We start from the raw sequence: 6,001 nt of genomic DNA on the forward strand, positions 1-6,001 counted from the left end.
AAGTTACATTTCAGAGTAAACCATCTTCAGGAAGGCATGCAGCCTATATTGGCTACTGCAATATATCCAAAAATTTTATAAATAATTTCTGATATAACATATATAACAAAGGCACTACAGAGAGGCATCTTGAGTATATACATCTTCAAAATGTTTTTAAAAGTTAAAGCTATGTATTGGTTAATCATTAAAATGTTAAAGATCCATGACAAAATAACTGAATGGGTAAGAAGTTGACAAAATGAGATGCTTCTGTCAATAATCTGTTGCCAGCATATTCATTAAAATAAAATTTAAGATTCTAATCCAGTTATTTAGAACCTCATGTTGATGGTGGTATGCGGCTGAAAATCATGTTTCACAGGAAAAGATATATTTCAAGCAACTGCAGTGTCATCTTTTTTTTTTTTTTTTTTTATTTCAAGCAACTGCAGTGTCATCTTTTTTTTTTTTTTTTCAAGTTATGGATGGTATCTGAAATCCTTTAGAGAACCCTGAAATGAAAGGAATGAACATCTCAAGGCCACTTGGTGCTGCTTGTTTTCCTGTTGAAGTTTTCTCTTTCTCCATTAGATGGCAGTAGTACACCATAGCTTCCTTTATACAGGGTCAGAAATTAAACTGAAAAGAATGTGCACTGCAGGCCAAGTTTCTCTAAGTCAAAGTTAGTAGAGATGAGAATAAAGAAGAGTAATTTTAAAAAGAATCTTGATTATGTAAAATGAGAGTCAACCAACAGACTCCTGGTGTGGCACTGTAGGGTAAGCACTGGACTGCTAATTGCAATATTGGTGGTTCAAACCCACCAACTACTCAGAAACCCTATACAAGGTCACTGTGAGTCCGAATGGACTCAAGGGCACTTACCAACATCAGCAATGAAAGAGTTAACCTCTGAGAATAAAAACCAAAACTCCACAGTCAACAAGTCAATTCCAACCCACAGTCAATTCTAACCATATACATGGTTTCCAAGGCTATAAATCTTTACAAGAGCAGAAAGCCTCATCTTTCTCTCCCTTGGAGAGACTGGTGGGTTTGAACCGCTGACCTTGTGATCAACAGTCCAGTGCTTATCCTCCAGCACCACCAGCACTCCTTATCTGTGAGAACAATAAAGCTTATCTTTCTCCCAAGGAGCGGCTGGTGGATTCAAACAGCTGACTTTGCAGTTAGTAGCCCAATTTTGCTAAGTGTCAAAAGGCCCTTAAATGCACAGAAGGAAAATGGAACTTAGACATCAGTATCTTAGCCCCCTAGAGTGAAGGAAAAATAGGCATTACCCTTGACTGAAAAAAAAGGAGCATTTCAATAAAATAGAATGTCTACTCTCATTTGGAATCCTGGTAGGATAAACACTGGACCGCAAAGTTGTTTGAACCACAAGGGCTGTGGTTCAAACTCACCAGCCGATCCTCGGAAATCACAGGGTCTCTAAGAGTCTGAAGGCACTTCACAACCACAGCTCCAACTCGCATTGAGAGGGCAGTGGTGGCTCAACTGGAGACTTCTCACCTTGCCTGTGGGAGACCTGGGGATTCCTTGCCAACATAACTTTAGCAGAGCAATTACCTGAGTGTCCGTGGAGGCCTTCATGTTTCTACAATGCTCTGCATGTTTCAGCAGAATTTCCTCAATTAGGCAACCTAGCTAGAAAAGCTTAGTGATTGACTTCTGAAAACCAGCCAATAAAACCCCTTGGATTATGACAGTCTGGTCTACAACCGTTAAAGGGGACTGGGGAGCGTTTTGTTTTGTTGTGCATGGGGTGACCAAGAGTCACCACAGCAGATAACAATTAAAAATGTAACTGAAGAATGTTTCAAATGCCCACAGTTGTTGTTTGGAATTAAAAGACGAATGGTCAATAACAGAAAAAATCACATCATAGTTAAATAAAATCAGTGAATTAGAACTTTTCCTACCTGCCTCCAAACTGCCTCATCAAACCAAAAAAACCAAGTCAAACCAAAAAAAACCCCAAAAAACAACAAAAACCACCCCCAAAGATAACCCAAGTAAACCCACTGCTGTTGAGTCGATTCTAACTCATATAGACCCTGTGTAGGGTCTGAAAGTCTTATCTTTTTCCTGTAGAGTGAGTGGTTGGTGGGTTTGAATCACCATCCAATAGGTAGCAGTCCAGTGCTTATTCTATAGCGTCATCCAGGCTTCTTTTATCCTAGGTGGTGGTAATGGTTGTGTGTTGTTGAGTCAGTTCTGAACCATAGCGGCCCTGTATAGGATTTCCGAGGCCGTAAACATTTATGAGAGCAGAAAGCCTGGTGGGCTCAAACTGCTGCCCAACACGTAACCACTATGCCAAATGAATAACAACTCAGCAAAGTACAAAGACTTTTAAACACACAGCAACGAATAACGGTATTATGTATTATAAATGCTTCTTTGGATTACTCAAAAGGACACTTCTTCCAATACAAGAGCAGGCATATCAACATTACCCTTTTGTTATTTACACATATTAACATTTCTCCATTATTTTATCCCTACTTTAAATACACACAACCCAAGTGGGAGAAATCCACCCTGAGTAAAGCAGCTAAGACATCAAATTAAATAGAAATGGACTTTACCAAGTGTGGATTACCCAATAAGCAAGGAATTACTTGTGCTTACTTACTAATCTGTAGTGAACAATTTCACCTGGGTTTTACAGCATCGTTGAGGTGGTGAAAAACATGTAGGCACAAGTAACCCTGTGCTTTCCTTGCTTGCTGAGCACTCCGTCTCTATCCACTCTGCCATGACTCCTAGTGATCCTATGGAGTCTTGGTGGGGTGCTGTAGGATAAGCACTGAATAGCAAGTTTGGTTTGAACCACAAGGTCGGTGGTTCAGACTCACCAGCCACTCCTTGGAAACCCTCACTATGAGTTGGAAATGACTCGATGGCACTTAACACTTACAACAGTAATCCTATAGGACTGAATAAATTGCTCCTTTCAGTTTCCGAGACTATAAATCTTTAGGGGAGCAGACAGCCTCATGGCTCTCCATAGGAGCAGCAGGTGGATTTGAACTGCTGATCTTGTGATTAGCAGCCCTAAGCTGAACCCACACTACCACGAGGACTCCCCAGTCCGTCAGGGATTGCAAACTTGAAAAACAAGGCTTTGATTCTGTAGGAAGGTGCTGTGGATTTGGGAGAGGCAGCTGTCGTCATACACAGGAGAAGAATCTTTGATGCAGTGAAAAAAATATGAAATTGTTCACTATAGATTGTTGTTGTTGTTATGTGACGTGGAGTCGGTTCCAACTCATAGTGACCCTACACAGTGTTTCCGAGGCTGTAAATCTTTACGGGAGCAGACCACCTCATCTTTCTCCCGCAGAATTGCTGGTAGTTTCAAACTGCTGACCTTGCAGCTCACAGCCCGATTCATAACCACTACCAGAGCTCCTTTCACTATAGATTAGGTTTACTTCAATTACCACATCTGACACTGCCCTTTGCCCTCTGTTCTTCCACGCCTGAAACTACCCAGCTAACTAAGCTCATCCGGTCACCCGGTGGGTCACCCGGTGCAGAGATTGTTAAAAAGGGAGTGTGGTTAAGGGAGAAGAAACAGGCCAAGCAAGCTCTACAGGGGCGAGTGAAACTCAGTTCTCTAGAAGACATTATTCTCTCCAGAAAGAACCAGAAAGTATTCTGGGAGAGAGAACTAATTCAAAAGAAAGAAGGCTACAGGAAAATGATTGTCTCAAGACAGCATGATAAACAGCCAAAGCATTTAGAACTCAGAGAGGAAACATGTCACAGGGTTTCAAGATCAGCTGGCCCAGGACTCTCAACAAGGAAGCCATTAGGGGCACCCTGCTGGGCCTAATTGTTTTTTAGAACATATGGTAGTTTGTGCCACCACCCAGCTAGTGAATTCCCTGGGTTTTGTCAGCTTGTATCACAACCTTAAGGAGAAAATAATAGCATCTTAGTCCCCCTTCCACTAATCGACTATATGTCTTCTTATTGTAATCTCCTGAACAGCTCTAAAGTGCCAGGACCATATATAAACTATGCATCTCATCCACTTTTGATTGCACAAAGAAAAAAACATAACCGTTACAGAAAAGCAGCATCGAGGAAGCACAGTATAATGGAAGGTCAGTAAATATGTCGTGTATCGGGTTTGCTTTCACAATGTTATTTCATTACACGTTCATCTCAGTCGCTGGGTAGGGGCCAAAAATAATTTCGTGCACCAAGAAAAATTTTATAAAAGCTTTTAGCATTTATTAAAAATTAGGATAATGGCATATTTCTTTGTAGGATAAGGTTAAGTGAAAAGGCTTAGTTTATAATGCTGAACTAAAAATAAGTTTAACATAATGAATTATTTGTAAATAAAAGATAGTCAATAAATATTTATTGAATGGAATTGAAACTAGATACTGAAAATTCAGAGAAGTATCTTGTGCTAAAGATTTATTACATGAACCAATACACATTAAAATAAAAAAATTCTATTGGGTATTTAAAAAAAAAAAAAACACCCGGAAAAACTCTCTATTAATAATTGCGATCCAGTGAGAAAAAAAATTCCTCTCAGATTTTTAAAATCAAAGATCACACAATCTTTTGGTTAAAACTTTAACTGAATAAAGAAGCAAAAATTTAATCACCACTAAATCATTCATAGTAAAATGGTAATTAATAATTCAGAAGATATGCTTCTGAAAAAAAGTAATTGGCATTTTTCATGTATTTAAAAGAAAACTACTAAAGTTAACTTCTCATTGATGACAGTCAGTACATTTGTATCTGGACCAGTTTTGAGAACTGTATTATAAACCCCAGATTATAGGAACATCTGCTCAGCTTTAATCATAGTCACCGCCACAGTATTCGTCTCACAGTATGCCATTCCCATGGTTTGCTTTCTTTTCACAGTAAGTAAATTGGCTTTATAAGTTCGTGTTACATGGTAAAGATAGCAATACTATGAATATTAATTTAATATCTTAAGCAAAAGTAGTTAGAGAAAACCTCAGTCTTTTACAATATTGTACAGTGCAAACTAGCCTAGTCTGTACAGAATGATAGAATCTTTGCATTTAGGCTTTAGACTAGTTACACAATCAGGTCCCAAGCTGTATTGTTCTGTTGTTACTTCCCAAATCTATGAAAGATAGAAAGCAAATCTAATTGGATGACAAAAATATAAAACGATTCTGTAGCAATCACAATGTACAAAGACAAAAGGTATCAGGTCAGAATGATTCTCTAATAAGAAAACAAATGAGCTTTGTAGATTTGCAAATTAAAAAGTATATATATCAGAAAGGAAATTTTGGCTTTGTAATTTATTCTATAAATCCAGAATTATAATAATACTGTAATTCTTTAAACGGGGGCATCCTCCTTTCCAGTTTATGCTTATTAGTCCTGCTGATTTTCTGGAAAAAAAAGGAAAAGTCTACAAAGATTGAGAAAAGACAAACTTTCTTAGAAGGCTGACCAACAAAATCATCTTTTCGTCAGACTGTAAAGATGTGAATTCCGTGGACTCTAGAGCTGAGTTGGGGCATTCAAGGGAGAGAGAAAACTTTCTCCAGGATGCCCACCTTTCACATTTTCTACTGTTCATTCATTTCCCCAAGAATGGGACAGGTATTATACATTCTTCTGGTACACAATGTCATGTTTTGTCATCTTTCTGTGAAAACCAAGGGTTGTATAAAAAGCAAAGTGATTTATATGTTTAGAGACCAGGTCTTCTAGTAAACAGCAAGCACATTTCCGGAGAACTTTAATGTTTCACAGCAACGATTAAACCAGGACAAGGATGCTAGCTTTCCTGAACTTGTGACTTACCTTTCCTGAGGGTCACGCCCCAGACAAAAACACCCTATTCCAGAGAGTGAAGGCAATAATGGGTAAGCCAGCATTTCTTATTATGGAACTACTTAATAGGAAGAAAAAGGGCAGATCAGTAACCAAGTATCATTAAGTGGATTCAAGACCAAAAGTTTTTTGAGTTTTA

The sequence above is a fragment of the Chrysochloris asiatica genome, unplaced genomic scaffold (genome assembly GCF_000296735.1).
Source record: "Chrysochloris asiatica unplaced genomic scaffold, ChrAsi1.0 scaffold00042, whole genome shotgun sequence".
NCBI classification, from domain to species: Eukaryota; Metazoa; Chordata; class Mammalia; order Afrosoricida; family Chrysochloridae; genus Chrysochloris; species Chrysochloris asiatica.